This window comes from Polypterus senegalus, chromosome 12 (genome assembly GCF_016835505.1).
Source record: "Polypterus senegalus isolate Bchr_013 chromosome 12, ASM1683550v1, whole genome shotgun sequence".
NCBI lineage: Eukaryota > Metazoa > Chordata > Cladistia > Polypteriformes > Polypteridae > Polypterus > Polypterus senegalus.
The window spans coordinates 112,104,714-112,122,291 of record NC_053165.1 but is presented as its reverse complement, the minus strand read 5'-3'; the positions used below and the strand labels follow the sequence as shown (position 1 = coordinate 112,122,291).

Sequence of the window (17,578 nt, the reverse complement as noted above, 5' to 3'; positions counted from 1 at the left end):
TCGAATAGCACAAATTGTAAATGTACCACGAATTGACACTTAAAGCTGATTCCTAAGTTTGGCATGTTTGATACGTAATGCTAAGAACAATAAGAATAATTTACTTACTTTCCCACTGGTACTACACCTTTTAACATTGGTTGGCTCTGAAAGACCCTTAGATACGATTGACGTCATTCATGGACAGGATGGCAACAATAGGCGCGTGGGCAGATGATAGAAAACACAAGTTACCAATCGGGCTTTCGCTGTTCTCTTATTGTGACGAATCCGCGCGAAGTAGGGTGGGCCTCTACAGAATTGTGGCTATACCACGTGTTAGCGCAGTTGCGCGAAGGAAGAGGTGTGGCGTAGTGATGGGACTGTTTATACTGTAACTTAAAGGGTCCACGACTTCAAGCAAAAAGTTCTGCGGCCGCTGGACTTTCTGTTCAAGGAAGGACAAAGCCGATACGACACGACGACAGCGCTTGTAACGCAGTCTTTTTGGGTCTTCATTTCTTTGAATTGTACAAAGTTCATTAAAGCGCTCCACAGCAGAAAACCAAGACATATTTTCTACTTGTGTTTTAACCAGCACCATGCATAAAATAATGACAGTTGGAATTCGTCATATCAGAGTAACGTGTGTGTTACCAAGTTTGTCAATCTGTTCGTCTTTAAATGTTTGCATCTCTCTGATTACATGTGCTTGTGTGTCCGGCTTTGAGTTTGTCAGGTAGGTACTGCTGTTCATGTGAGCGATATCATAAAATGGCCAATGCCGGACCTTTAATTGGACAAAATGTGCTCAGGCGATGAATGTATGTAAGGTTGTGTAGAGGTTCCTGAAAATGTAGTTTTTACTGCACTTCTTTTTTTCCTTGTGTGATCTTGTTTTCAGAAATTTAAGTTGGAATCGTTTGGGCATTTGAGATTTTGAGATAAATACCTAACAATGGTACACTGGTGTATGAAGCCAACCAATCAAACCGTCGGTGTGATTTATACTTTACGTGTGCATAGATGTATGCTTTTTTATTTGTGTACATATTTTTTGTGAACCTAGACCAGTTATGGAGGGTGGCTTTAAATGCTTAAGCCCCTGATTTATTGTATGCCAAACTCCTGAGCTTTTGGTCTTTTTAATATTCCCCCAACAATAAATGTATATTACAACACTGTAATTTTCATAGTGCACCAATCCCTTTTTTATTGTTACACAAGTATATGAACTTCTTGGAAACCCTAAGGGGTTGTAAGCTCTGGGTTTTCATTTATACCTAGACACACAATGTACATAAAGGGGGTGAAAGCCTCTGATACAACTGGACTATTGTACTTGGGTGTCAGTTCACTTTAGCTATGCTGCAGCTGCTTGAAAATGTGGCAGCCAGGTTATTGACATGCACCCAAAAGAGGGAACACATTACTCCACTCTTGGCCTCTCATTTTGGCTGCATTAGGTATAAGACTGTTTAAGGTGCTTTTGTTTGGGTTTAAAGCTGTAAATAACCATACTCTTCCCCATATCTCAGATCTTTTTTTTTTTTCCATCACCTGCGGGATGCTCAGGTCTTTTTCCCAATCTCTTTTTTTCCAGTGACACATACTCACTGCATTCAGAGTGGTGATCAGGTCTTTTTAGTGGCTGCCTCAAATTTAGTGGCTGCCCCAAAATTTTTGAACGCCATACCTGTGACATGTCAGAATCACTTCCACTGTTCAAACATTTAAATCCTGCCTAATGTCTCACTTTCTTACTCTGGTTTTGGGGATGTAGTATAATGTACTTGCTTGTGATATTTAGGAATCGGAAAGTCCGTTGGTTTGGGTTTGGATCATTGGTGTTTATGTATTGTGATATTTTTAGTGGATTATTGTTTCTGTTAATTTTTTAGTCCTGTTTTTATATTGTACAGTACTTTCATCTCATTTTGTCTTTATTTGTTTTAAATGTGGTTTCTAAATACATTTGGATTGGGATATGGACTTTTAAAAACACCCCAATTTAGCCTGTATAGTACTAGAAAAAAAACCTTGTTTGTTAAAGCATTACACACATTACATGAGATCTACTATAATCTATAATAGAGGCCCATTTCATGTGTAAGCATCCAGAGACAAACTACAAAACAATACAGAGTCGATAATCATGTGCCAAGTACCAAGAACACGCTATACTTCCTAATTGCTGAGTGAACAAGGAACAAATAAAAGTGCACCATTTATTGGACTAAAAGAGTAGCTAACAAATTCTGCTGCTGGGATCACAACAATTCAGAGTGCTGTAATGTTTAAATTCATCAAATTATCTTTGGACCTAATCTTGGAAGCAAATCACTCAGACATAGCTGAAGAGCCAAGAACTTAGCAATTCACAAATAATTTGCCCATAGTCATGCATCGACCCAGGCCACTGTGGTTTAAAAACCAGATTGGGCTTTGTTCATTTGATAATTTGATGTTAAGGCACTTCAGTATGCACAGGTCTTCTCAGATTGGCCTATTATGAATTAATGATGCATTACCAAATAGGTAGACCTTATATGATAAGAGCTGAAGATTAGCTTTAGTCATGTAACTTCTGTTCTTTTGTTGTTTAACCTCCTTAGTGTTGCGTTTCTTTCTTAAACATGTAAAAAGCTTTGCATTTTTGGCTTGAAAATTTACATTTTTATTAAATCTCATCTTTCTACTGTAAAACACTGAACACACTAAAAGTGCAAAGTCAAAAGTATAGAAAGAATAATAATGATGAATTATATAATATGAACAGAACACTGCACATGTGCAAGTGACGGGACAGTCAATTTCAGATTCACCAGAATCACGTTCAATTTCACTGTCAACTTCAGTTTCACTGCCTGAAGGCAGATTCACTCCGTCATCACTGCTGATGAGAGGTGTTTCCTACAAAATGCCATTATGAGGCTAGGAGAATATGCAAAGGTAACCATTGGTCAGGTAACGCACGGCCCTGACAATTATGGGAGACATGCCTATACCATTGCAAAAGTTACAGTTAGCACTAATGCTGTTGGCACTTTTACAGCCCGAGTAAACCTCTGGTCTTACGTGAGATGTTTCTATGCTGTTACTCGAGTAACACTCGGGATTAATGCTTTTAGCACTTGTTTTACAGCCCAAGTGACACTCGGGTGTAATGTTAAGGAGATTAATGTTGCTTTTTTGAATATTTTTGTTATGGTCTGGGTTTGAATCATTATTTTCTACACTCTTTTATTTTGTTTTATTATTAAGCAATTTGTTTAATTGTTATTATGATTAAGATTAGACTTCTGGCTTGTTACTATTAATCTTAAATGAATTTATAAATCGAAGATGTACATCTGTCATCGCAGACGCATACCTGAGCAGTCAGCCTGTGTCAACTGCCTTTTGGATGAGCTGGGAATTTGAAAATTGTCACAGTGTGAGTAAAGAGGATCATCAGCATCCGATGGCTGCCTATGTCGCTAACATCTGGACATGTAACAAACTATAAGAATGTAAAGTTTGTATATATTAATAATGTATATGTTAAATATTCCCAGACTCAGCTGGTAGCACTGTGATTACTGCCTGCTGCATCATACCACAGGAGCAGCTTGTCGAAAGATAGACTATGAAGCAAGGATAAGTACTCAAGGTGAAAGCAAGGTGTAAAGTACTCAGAACTGGTCTCCATAAATGTGAATTAACATTTACATGCCATGGCAGTTAATGGCAAGTTCATGTACTGTGGCATTTGCAGCTCAACGTTTTATTTCAGATGCTGTTTTATTGCTCAACATTTTTTCACCAGATATGATCAGATTGAGTGGAAAAGGAAGGAACGGGATTGGAAATGATTGAATGAGCAATTATGAAAAAGTGAGCAAATTACAATTAAAACTACGTTTATTATTCAGTCATTGAAATACTGACTGAATTTGTCCATGTTAATGCCTAGGGATATAAGTTACATCATCCAGATTAAGGTTTATTAATTCAGGAACAGAATGATTCACTCTGTATTAATGTTCTAATGAATGACCCATTCTGACCCAAGATTACCGTTAAGATAACCAGTAGGACATTCCAAAAAGCCAACCTCAATTAGCATATTGAATTTGTAGACGCAACAAGCTGGGCTTGCTCTATTTTAAAATCAATACCTTTAAATGTAAACCTGCAGTGCAACTGAGCCGATCTGACCACATTTTACTGGCACCTACAAGACTGTGAATGACAGTTCTTACATGTGTGTATATATATCTATATATGCTCCCTGTTCCATCACTTGGGATTTGTATACAATGAGCAGAACCTTCCGGGATTGTCCTAGCAGACCACAGTCCCCTTTCTAGTTACTCTTCCCCTCTTGTTTAATCTCCATATTGGCTGATTATATTAATTATTATATAGAGATAATAAATTTAACAAAGGTGCTTTTAGTCTGTTACAGCCTTCTTAAAAATATACTACTAAAATGCTTTGAAGGGAAATATTGCCATTTGTGTCCACTTAGACCTTTATTATTTTTTTCTCTTAAGTATCAAAAACTAATTTGTAATTTTTTTGCTTATTTTTTAGTTACAAATTTTTAGCAAATAATAAAAATCTAACATTCTTTTCTGCTCTATAAATAGTAGATTCTAATTGTAACATTTAAATACATTTTTTAAATAAAATGTGAGCATCACCCAATAGTGTAAAATTTTATTAGGGCCCCACTTGTTAAAGCTCAGAAAAATCATAGTACTGTGCATGTGATTTTAAATTTATCATCAATCAATGCTTATTTTCTATAAGACCATTAAGAGCATACACAGGCCCAAGAAACTTTAAAGAGTAACCCAATAGTCTCCAAATGTACTGGAGCACTACTGTGACGGCAAGTTTTCATTGAATCCCATTTCTTAATTACTGGCCAGTTTTGCTGCTAATTTACTTCTTTTGCCTTGTTTTAATTGTTTTTTTTTGTTTAAGATCCAGTCCCATTAATTGTTTACTTATCCTAGCAATAAATAAGATACAAAACAAGCCAACACATGAACAACTATCCTGCCTCTATCATTCAATATCTGAAGATAAATGATGATCTTCTTAGATCCTCAAAACATTTTGGCATTTTGGAACAATTCCAGAAATGTCTGCTGCTTCAGAATACGTGCACCAACAAGCCATTAAATCAAATAACGTGTAATTAACAAAAAGAATTTGCTTCTAATTAAGAAACTGTTTGGTGTGAAATTGGTTGAAGTCTGACACCCTGTGTTTCCTGGTCTTCAGTTGGCTCACTTAACATCTCATTTCTGTTTGAGTGTGGTATTGACAGGCATTGGGTATAATTGTTAGAAATTACCAATATTAAGAATTTTGGGCAGTTCATTGTTGAACCTGACAACTCATTCCAATCTAGGGAAGCTTTAATTTTTTTTGATTTAGAAGTTCTGAAGAAAAGTTCTATAACGAGGGAAGAAGTATGATTTTAAATTATGGAGCCTAATAAACAGACTCCTTCCTGTTCGTAAGGGATATAGATCTAGTGGCTGAGGAAATGGATTGGAAACTACAACTTTGGTGATTTAGTTCCACCATTGAGTCAATAAGTCCTCTCGAGCTGATAACTTCCCCAGTCTGTGTTCCAGTTGTAAAAATATACAATTGTAAGAACAATTTTGACATGAATAGTGCACTTATCTCAAAAATATTTCTACCACATTGTACTTATAAAGTGCTTTGAGATTACTGTATATTCATTGCTGAAAAATGCTATTTTTGTTTATCTTAAAAACTCTTGTGATCATCATGCTTGAGATTATATTCTATAATATGTGTTATCGAACTAAGTATGTTTCATTTATGTTTTTCTAAAGCTATTGCAAACATCTCTGTATTGACTGCTGCAACTAAAGTACAATGACCTTTCCAGTTTAGTATGATGTGTTATAACCTAGAAGAAACACCCACTGTAAAACAAGAGGACACCCCAGTCAATGAAACCCTCTCCAGTGTATTAAAACATTGCCACATACTGAAAAAATATTTTAAACCTTAAAAATGCCATTCCTATAACCCCTTGACATAATCAAGCATACAGTTCCATCAAAAAGTATTCCGACTCCTTCTCTTTTTTCACATTTTCTTATGTTGTGGCCTTATGTTAAATTTGATTAAATTCAACACTCAATTGAAAAATTCAGACCCTACAGCCTGGATTCTTCTTGGATGTGATGCAACAAGCTATGCACAACCTGAATTTGGAGATTGATCTGTGCCTCAACAAATTCTGTTATTAAGCCCTGCATGCAGTTCCTTCAATTAATTGCTTGGTTTTTGCTCAACTGTGAGACTTTATATAAGCAAGTGTATGCCTTTCCTAATCATATCTAGTCAATTAAATTTACCACTGGTGAACTCTAAATATCTCAATGATAAACAATAGAATGGGATCCACCTGAGCCAGATTTCAAGTGTCACTGGAAAGGGTCTGAATTCTTATGTCAATGTGATAGTTCAGTTCTTTATGTTTAATATTTTTGTAAAAATTTCTAAAATACTTTTTTCACATTGTCATTCTGGGGTATTAAATGTTATGTGATTTGGGAAAAGTGAATTTCAACATAACAAAAGGGGGAAATGTGAAGGAATCTTAATACTTTCTTAAATCACTGTATACTAGACTGTTTTAAATACTTATATTTTTTCATAATTTTCTCTTTATAATGATGAATTAATAATAATAACAAACATTCAGCAATACCAGGTTTATTTTTCTAAATTTGATTGCATTTTTAAGTTTTATTTCCCACAGAAAAATAAACTGCTGTAAACTGTAGCTGCTGCCAAAAAATAAAGAAAGGCAATGCAGTATTTTTTGGAAGCTGCTATTAGGAACAGGTTGTCGATAGGAGATCCTGTGATGTAGTGTTTTTCACAGAAATGGTGGGCTTGGAAACATAAACATGTAAACAGAAATGGATTGCTTAGAAAGATGGATCTAGATCAAAGTTTTAGCTGCAGTTTAAAGACCAATAGTGTTGACTTTCTGTGTTAGAGACTGCTGAACATGCTGTATATTCAAGATTTACAGGCCATTAACCATCAATACTTGAAATTTAGAGAGGGATATTTTTAACATAAAACTTATTTACAAAGGTATTCAAAACAGCCCAGTGCACTGGTAAAAACAACTAAAAGACACTATAATAGCAAAAGCAGGATTAACAAGGTATAAAAATAACAGCAAATAATCTCAGAAGATGGCAAAGCAGCCACACACCTCACACAATTTTAGTTTTTAACAATATTTAATTTGATCATTTATTGTCATACCAGGGCAGTACAGTGGCACAGTGGTAGCACTGCAGCCTCGCAGTTAGGAGACCTGGGTTCGCTTCCCAGGTCCTCTCTGCGTGGAGTTTGCATGTTCTCCCTGTGTCTGCGTGGGTTTCCTCTGGGTGCTCCGGTTTCCTCCCAAAGTCTAAAGACATGCAGTTTAGCTGCATTGGCAATCCTAAATTGTCCCTAGTGTGTGCTTGGTGTGTGCATGTGCCCTGCGGTGGGCTGGCACACTGCCCGGGGTTTGTTCCTGCCTTGCTCCCTGTGTTGGCTGGGATTGGCTCCAGAAGACCCCTGTGACCCTGTGTTAGGATATAGCAGGTTGAGTAATGACTGACTGACTGATTGTCATACCATTAAGTTACAGAATTTATCATGGTAGTGCATATATTGTATGTTCCAACCTATGTTTAACTGACACTCTTCTCTTTCACTTATTATTGAAATTGCACACTGCCTGTTCTCATTTTATCTAAATACAGAAAAAAGCACTCTTGTGCGGCCTGGTCATATTGGGTTAGTGCTGCTGTCTTATAGATCCGGTGTCCTGCCTTTGTGTGGAATTTCTACTTTCTCCCACTATCTGCATGGGTTTTCCTCTGGCTGGTTCAGCTTTTAAAGACAGAAGACTTCCATATTACGTTTGTTGTCAGTTCTTGACTGGCTTCTTGTCTATAAGTACTGTATGGAAGTGTCAAACTGGAACCCCAGTTCAGAAGTGGTACTGCGCTTTGTGCCTGATGTTCCTTCACACAGAACAGTAGCATTGTCTCCTCTGACACAGGTTTGTATTAATTATATTTTTTATAAATATATTTATTTTATTTATATTGGTACACCCTGCCATCAGTGGAAGGGTACTTGCACCATATTAGAATACGAAGCATGCCCTCTAATGAAGTCACTCATTACAATAATGACTTTGAGTGTTCCTTAAGAATAGATTCCTTACAAAGGACTTGTTTGCTTCACAATTACCTTTTATGCATACTTTGCTTTTTTAATTTTTTTTTTCTATTTTTATCATACATTTTCTATTTATAAAGACTCTGTGTTACCCTTTTATCTACAAGCCAGGGATTTACAGTAATCCCCTCTTTGGGCATTTGGTATATTTTGGGAATTTTATAGTCTTTTTGAACTTTCAAAGCCAGCTTGTATTTTTGGGGCCTGTTAGGCTGGTGTTATGTGTAAGACAGAGTTCTTCCCCTAGCATATGCTTAAATTCATTTTTCATATCCTTTTGTTCATTTTTGATTCCTTAATTATTACCATTTATATAAATATTGTTATTTATTTATATTATTTGTCTAATTATATAATTTATGTTAGTTTTATTTATTATTTCATTTCTATGTGCTTAGATGTGTTCTCTGATGTTTCTTGTATTTTGTGGGTGGTTCCTCAAGAGGTGAGGTCCATCACCATTAAGGGACTGCTGCCAGCCCTATAAAGGCTAAAAGGAAATGCAGTACCTCATTCATTGAAGGTGCTTAGTGATTTGGTGAGTTCTTCTTTTGATCACTGCTATTCTTTGGATTTACTATATATATATATATATATATATATATATATATATATATATATATATATATATATATATATATTTTTTTTTTTCCATTTTCTGGGTCTGCTTTAAGGATTTTGGTTTATGTATTAGGACTTGTTTGCTAAGGATTGGCTTTTAGAAAATTCCTTTTTGCCAGCTGTTTGCCATTTAAACATGTTGTTATTTTTTTACTTTTTGTTAAAGATTTCTTGAGGACTTGCCTCAACCCCCAGCCAGAGATTTTACGGTTCTCCCCGGGGAGACATATTTTAAGCGTTTGACACTTTTTGATATTCTTTTTAAATTTTAAAGCCTGACCTGATTTTGAGGCCTAGTGAGGCCTAGGGCTTCCCATTTTCCTGCAGCCAGGCTTGCCTTGGGGTGAAGCACTGCTTTTTGCAAACATAGTAATCATAATAAGCAGGTAGTAATTCTGAGTAATTTGGACTGGTTGAGCATCTTTTGGGCTGGCTTGTAAAGAAAGTTATTGTCCTTTTTTGTGCCTGTGTTTTGGATGCTTCACACAGAACAGTAGCATTATTTCCTTGACATCCCTTCATTAGGGTGCTTACTTCCAAGCTAATCCAAATCAATCTTCTTTGGATGATCAAATTAGTTAGAGACAATAGTAAAGGAAAAGCCCCCAAATAATTAACACAGGTAATTAAAATCTGTTTGCATGGACTTCTCATACAATATAACTCCTGTTTTGTTAAAAGTAAACCTTCAGTAGAGAAGAATTTGTTACACATGCTTTGGTTTAACAAGTCACATAACCATTATACAATGTATAGGCAAGTTGATTGATAGCCAGTAAGCACAAATAAGTGTGCATGTGGCATAAGAATATAAGTAAGGTAATGGTACATGGTAGCAGAGGCAAAAGATGAATATGACAAGTAAGTGTACAGCAGCCACTGAGGAACATAATGGGAAATTCCCTTGACTACTTTTCTAAGAGCAAAAGTCAAGGTAAGTACAAGTAAAGAAATCTCCCTGACAGTGGACTAAAGATCCATAGGGAATCTTTGGTTCTTTCATTTTGCAGTGAAGAAAATAAAACCTCCAAGGTCATAATCCTGCAAAAGTCTCACCAAATACTGTATGTCTTAAAAATCAGACCAGTCTATAAATAAAAAAATAAGCATGTTTCACAGAAGATGGAAAGGTGCAGTCTGAAGATACTTAGAAAAAAGATTCACGTTTATAACTGCAGGAGGAGAAGAGCACAGTAGCAGATATCATAGATATGGCTATGAGAACAGAGATAAAACTCAGAAGTGAAAATACCCTAGAAGCAGAGCAATAAAATGTTTCCCATCAACACAAACATGACAGTGGGGCAAACCCTCAACTAGTGGGAGTAAAAGAGGCCAGGGTCTGAAGAGAGAAAGAGGAGGAGAGAGAATAGGGGTACAGACAGTTCTTTTATAATGTGGTGGAAAAGTGCCACCCCACCGGACTGATTGGGGCTCAAGCTCCTTGGTTTACTTTCTGTCTATGCAATATGGACTTTTAGTTCTCACCTTTGTATATTATTTCCTGTAGTTTGTTTTTTTTTAAATAAAAGACCACATTTGTATCTTTCTTTTTATCTCTTTGCAAGTCTTATTGGTGCAAAGGACAGCTACGTGGTGCGGTGGGCTGGCGCCCTGCCTGGATATTTGTTCCTGCCTTGCACCCTTTGTTGGCTGGGATTGGCTCCAGCAGTCCCCCATGACCCTGTGTTAGGATATAGTGGGTATTACAATGGCTGACTGACTGACTGCTACATGCGGCCCCCTTCGGTCACCACTTAGACAAAATTCTCTTGTCCTTTTAATATTTGCCTGGTTACTTAGCCATTTAAACTACAAATGTAAACTTGATATGGAATGCATGGAACATCACAATAGAATTTTGTAGTGTGCCTGTAGCCAAATAAGCCCAGATTTTTTATGTCCTTCATGCATGTTTATAGGGTTTGAAGTGTACATAATGTTTGACATAGCTGTGGTGTAAAAAATCATTTACCACTTTTGTTATTTAAGTGAAGTGTTTGTGAAAGATGAGCACTGACTAATTCATTTTTTAAACTGTCAATCTGATGAAGTAACAAGTTTTTATATACTTGGCCGCAGGCCAAGGCAAGGTCTAGTTTGTGCTGCACATTAGATGTTGTACTCAAAGAAATCAAAAGAATCTTAAACAATTGCTGCTTTTGTAGCACAGAGACACATATAGAAGGTGGTCAGAAAATATATTTGATAACAAAGAGTGGCTAATTCTACTGTATATTACCAGCATGGCCTCTTTCTGAATTAATTTAATAAACATTTATGCATTATTATTCCTCTTAGATGTGCCATTTAATCCAGCAGCATTCCTTCTTTTTGAATCTTTCTTTGCTTGTAACTTTTTTTTTTTAATCCATATTTGTATACAGATTGCACACTGGTAAATAATTATAGTACTGTATTTAAGCTAACAATTTCATGTCACTTTTAACTTTATTTTGCATCTTCCTGATTTCTATTTTCATTTTCCAGTTATTCTGGAATGTTTCTGCATTTCTCACTCCATTTTTTTATCAAGAACCTACCCTGATTTGTTTTATAACCAATTTATCATAATATAAGAGATTCTGCTAAAGAGAGGAGATCATTGAGTCCATCAGGCTTCATCACATGAATATTTAATTGCTAAGAGGTAAATATGCATAGTATCTGCATAAGAAGAGTAACAAACCTAGAACAGAAAACTGAGCAATAGGAAATGAAGAATATGCTGAAATTGATAAAAAGTGACCAGACATGGTGGTAGGTAAGTTGAAGGAAGTGATGCTGTTTCATGGAGCCAGTGTCTTGGCTTCAAATCTAGCTGCTGGGTGTTGTCTTTGTGGAGTCTACACATTCTTCTTGTGTCTGTTTTAGTTTTGCACTTAGTAGTCTTCTTTTCCTTCCACATCACCAAAGATGTGCTGGTTAAATTAATCGCTGATTCCAAATTGGCTCAACATGTGTGTAAGCAGACTGGTAGGCTGTCCAGGGCTGTTTCCATACTTTTCAGTTCCTGAATTCCTGACACTTTAAGAATGCTATGTTATAAATGTCTGCTGGTAAAACTATTCAAGAGCAGATTACATGAAATAAGTGCAAGAGAACAGGCAAAAATTATGGATTAAAAAATTTCTTAGCACTGGATTTAAGTGATGGAATGGCCATGTAGAAAGTGGAAGCCTTACACCTACTTTTTTTTGTATATTAACACTAATAATCAGCGATCACAATAGTAGCATTTCAGTAGTTCCCAAAAAATGTGTATTTTTTGGCAGTCAGAGGGTCCTCTTGCATTCATATAATCTTCTATGAGCTTTCCAGAAGCTCTCTGTAGAAATTATTTTTAAAGTGTGTAGAACACTAATAAGCAATAATGATAATTAAGACTGTAGCTGTTACGATTCTCTACATTAGAAAATTTTCAAGTTCAAGACTTTTTTAGGTGTGTTCCCATATAATGCAAGAAGCACCTGTTTCGATAGCCCATGTCTGTCCATTTGTCCACCCATCTTTGTCTGCATTAAACAACTCATGATGGACCAATTTTGTTGAAATGTGACATGCTTGTTCTTAAAAGAAATTTGTCAAAACAGTTACATTTTCATTAAGTTGTCTCAAACAGATTTTGCTCTACACAGTTTTAAAATTTGAAAATTTCCATTTAAAAGTATTGGCGAATTTGCAAACTTGTCTCCCTTGAAATGAAGAAACATTTTGTACTACTATATAGGACTGATTTTTGGTTTTGACTTTCTGCTTGATTACATTTTCTCTCTTGTTCTTTCCCTTTAACCTTGGTAGTCTTTTCTGTGCAACTCTAAGTGTAGTAGTTCATACAAATACTACATAAAGCAACTTTGTCACAAACTACAGTAATGAAACATAGGTAAATATTCAATAGCAAATAATGAGACAACCTAATAGCTAAGTCTCATGCTATGATTTATTTTTGACTTTACAGTCTAAATACAAATTCCGTAAAATCAAAAATCATTGACAGAGCAAGGGCCAGACCTGGATGACATGCCAGTCCATTCCAGAATACAGGGGGTCTTCAGGTTACAACACAATTCCATTCCTACAACAGTGTTGTAACCCGAATTGTGGTGAAACACACCCTAGCCTAATTCACTTACCTATCCTAAGACATTTGCAAAATCATAATCTAGAACATAAAAACACAACTAAGCCACAGAAAAAGGAAGAGGACATAAATGTACTGTACTGAAGTAAAAGAAAAAAATGAGTGTAAAAAAAAAAAAAAATCCTTACCTTTATTCCGTCTCATGTCTCAATTTTTTAAAAGTTTTTATGGGCGTGACCGTTTGTAAACTTAAAACAATGTTGAGACGTTGTAACCCAAGGATCCCCTGTACACTCATGCACACATCTACACCTTCTCATAAAAGATAGATTTCAGATTTGACAATGACCATACCTTGAGTCATTGGGATATGGCAGCAAAGTATAGTAACCAAGGAAAAAATCCATATTGTCACAGGAGGAATATGCAGCCTCTACACAGACAATGATGATGCTATGTTTCCAAACCATTCACATAGAGCTGTAAGGCAGGGGGCACTGACCACTGTCCCAACATGCTGCTTTTATATCCACTTTGCAATAGCTACTATATTATAGCTGCCAACAGTTATCAAACAAGAAATGAATTAATTAGTTTTGTGTACAGAAAAAAATATTACTGGACTCTGGCCTTGCCAAGCTAATTTCATTAGATTCACAGGTGCAAACTAGCATTGCCACCGAGTATACATCGTCAACTGCTGAATGGGAAGGAGACAGACACCAAGGTTAGTGCACTGATCAGCTTCTCTGGGTAGTTTATTTTGCCTGAGAGGGACCTTTCTAGAAGGCTTCATGCTGTCCTTGCCCACGTTGCTACACAGCCACTCAATCTGACGGACTGTTTCAGAATTTAACCTGCCTCCTAAATACAAAAATGATGCTCATTATGGTTTTTTAAAAACATAGCAGTGTTGATCCCTGGACAATACAAATTGGGTGCAGAATGTTGGTGGGGGTTCCTGTTTCTAAAAGAGTATGCACCATTTTTTATTAAACCATAGGCATAGAAGAAAAAGTGGATGTCTAAGTGCATTTGGCATCATTCATGCATTTTTGCTTTAACATTCATTTTATAGCCATTAATGAGCCTCAATTTATTTTTGTTACAGTGAGTGTTATCTCTAATATCTCTATATATAGCATGCCTCTAATATTTTTAAAAACGTTGCACACAAATTCAGTTTACAACAATATCAGAGCAAAACAAAAACTATTAATACAGCATGTGTTGCATTCTGTTATGTGTAAGATAGTTTTATGTCTTAATGTCTATATTTGACACACTGGTACATTCAATACCTAGACCTGAAAATCCAGTACAGATCTGGGGCCTCATGTATAAACGGTGCATCGCGATGTATAAAACCTACACTTGGCGTAAAGCCATGCACTTTTCCACGGCACCTCATACCCTTTGGTACGCAAGTTCTCTGCTCGGTTTTGCAGACTGGCGGCACCCAGCGTCAAAGCAGTGCTACTGTTCCTGTGTGGTAACCCTTTATTTCTTAGAACCACATTCCTGACGCGGCTTTATAAATACACTGAAACTAACCGCATATTGTTTATTTGTGTAATGCATCTGATTGTAATTAACCTGTAACAATATAATGGTCCAGGGAATAGCCATAGTATTCCAAATACCATAACTGCTTTAGCATTGTTACTCTCACTGCACCTTTTTCTTCTTTCAGCTGCTCCCGTTAAGGGTTGCCACAGTGCATCATCTTTTTCCATATTACTCTCACTGCACCACTCAGAGTATTTATATCACTGTATCTGAGTGGGGAATGACAGCAGCAGCTGATCGGAAAGAGAATTTATCGGTATACAGCATCAAGCACACGCTGCTTCAGCCACGGCAAAATGTTTCAAAGCCATTCCTGTACGGACCTTGCGATTCAGACACAGTTTCATCCCAAGAACTATAAACTCACTCAATCAAGTACTCCTTGTAGAACTGTTTGTACTTATAAGTACAATTACCCCACTGTAAACTTGCACTACAGTTATAATATTGCACAACCTGCGCCACTTTATAAAGCACGTATTTACATATGATGACCATATCATTTTTAAGATGAAATGCAGCAAAATATGTTTATATTATACACATACAACTTTAACTTCATTTAAATAATCTGTATTGTTAATAATTAAACATGTGAGGACACGGTGCCGCAGCACTAGCTAGTTCACAGATTGTTCCTGCTTTGCGCTGTATATTTGCTGAGGATGGTACGACACTGGAAGGATAGACGGATAATATAGTTAAACACATACTATGAAGATATTTCAGTGTTCCTTAAAAGTTTTAAAGAATCGTCGTTGTAAGCTTACAGATGGCTTAACGTCCATTACAGAGCTGACTGTGTGGCGATTGTGTATTTGGAGAAAGAAAAGTAAGGACAGGAATTGGAGGATATTATGTTTGAAAGAGACAGTACTGCTACAATAATTTCATCGAAGGTCGCATACAATCACGCACCGTGTTCCCTTGTTTAATAACATGCTTTAACTCCTGTCATCATGAAAAATATATCACGTATACATCTCAATATTTTAATTATTTAGAGAGCTGTAATATCACGAATGTAATGGATTCTGTGTTCTGTCGGAGAAAGAACGGAAGCACGTAGTGATTCACACACACAGAGCACATTGAAGATTAAATACAAAACAAAGCATTTAACAGGCTACTTTAGTTATGATGGGATTTGAGAAACTAGTAAATTAAACGATTTTAAGATGAAGTTAATGTTCTACTTTAATGACAAAATAAACTACGTGATTAAAGTGAATATTTCGAGATTGAAGTTAACATTTCATGCTTTTTTCTACTCTGTGCCTTTTTTCCTCACTGTACCCTAATAAGCTTCCATATGACACTCAGATGGTGGGCTACATCTCGCCTTTTCACAGCGACTTTGATATGTGACAACTTCTTTTTTTATGTCGGGCACTGTGCGACTTTGTGAACTTGAGCTTGTTTCTCCAACACGCTATGTCACTCGATCAATTTCCTTTTGTTGATTATCCCACTGTATAAACCAACAAAAAGTACGTTTTTTCTTTGCCACCCCTTCATATTCGCTGAAATTATTATTTTCCCTCTTGCATTTGCCATTGCCTTTTCACAGAACACTAAGCTTAAGGTCTATTTTATATTGATTTGCATATTCAAAGAGGCGTTATTCTGGGAGGAGACGGGGTGGGACAGAAGGCACGTGCACATGTGTGTGTTTTCACGCTGATCGGCATTTATGGAGCGGTAGAACTCGGAAGTTGGAGTATGCACAGATTCCTGCATCTGGAATTTTCTGTGCATAAGCACATTTCAGCTTTTGTGCTTACATCCTGTTATAGTGCGAATTCTATGCACGGCATTATGCATGAGGACCCTGGTCATCATGTTTGGAACAGAGACAAAATCCAGGGTGTTCTTTCTGTTTCACACAGAAAAATACTGAATTTTCAGTCACATCTGCTATTCTTCTACAGTAACTTTTCGTAAGTAATGACCTTCTAAACTGAACATTATCTTTTCTTACTTCTTCTTGCTGCCATTTTTCTGTTGGCTATTGACAGTTGGTGTTTGTATATTAGATCAGATAGTAGCCACTTTGGAGTTTTACCATACCATACCATACCATTTTTATTTGTTGAGCGCTTAAAAACACAGCATTACAACTGAACGAAGCGCTGTACAGTTAAAAAGAAGCAAGACTAAAAACAAAATATTAAACACAAACATTAAGAAAGAAATTAAAACAGAGATACTAAAAACAGGCCGGAGGACCCAATAAAATAGGGAAATAGGAAGAAACAAGTGGAAATGAGACAGGTTAAGAAATAAAATCCATTGTGAAGAAGTGTGTTTTTAGGCGTGATTTAAATGAGGCGACTGAGGTGGCTTTTCTAACCACTAAAGGTAGGGAGTTCCAGAGCCTGGGAGCACAGATGGAAAAAGCCCTTTCACCACGAGCTTTAAAACGTGCCTTGGGAACAGTTAGGAGCAACTGATCTGCGGATCTAAGAACACGAAGAGGATTGTGAGGATGGAGCAAGACACTCAAATATGTGGGGGCTAGACCGTTTAGTGCCTTATAGGTTAAGAGGAGTATCTTAAAATCAATTCTGAATCTAACCGGCAGCCAGTGTAGGGTTTTTAAAATTGGTGTAATGTGTTGGCTTCTGCTGCTTCCAGTTAGAAGCCTTGCAGCTGCATTTTGAGCCAGTTGGAGTCTAGAAAGAGTGGCCTTACTGATACCATATAGGCAGGAATTTGAGTAGTCGAGCCGGGATGTAATGAATGCATGAATTACTGATTCCAGGAGGTGGTTAGACAGAAGAGGCTTGAGTTTGGCGATTCGCCTAAGATGGAAAAAGCAGGATTTTACTGTGCTATTGACTTGAGCATCCATTTTCAGGACCGTATCCATTTTGATTCCAAGATTGGAGACAGAAGAAGTTACTGGAATGGGAAGAGAGTCGAGGCCAAGGGGTGGAGTCTGTTTGCAGTCGGGACTAAAAACAATGACCTCGGTTTTTGAATCGTTCAGGTGAAGAAAGTTTACAGCCAACCAGTCCTTAATGTCAG

At 36.7% G+C, this 17,578-nt stretch overlaps 1 protein-coding gene across 13 annotated transcripts in view; it reads right to left on the bottom strand.

The window, feature by feature from the left end:
• mef2aa (myocyte enhancer factor 2aa) overlaps positions 1-17,578 on the bottom strand; it is a 534,066-nt gene that overhangs the window by 467,533 nt on the left and 48,955 nt on the right. Inside the window, exon 1 of one of the 13 annotated variants that reach the window (XM_039773272.1) lies at positions 109-133. The exons of the other annotated variants lie outside the window; for them this stretch is intronic. The gene's annotated coding sequence lies outside the window, so the exon portion shown is untranslated. Of the gene's footprint in view, positions 1-108; positions 134-17,578 lie in introns of those variants that run through there. 13 annotated transcript variants of the gene reach the window in all.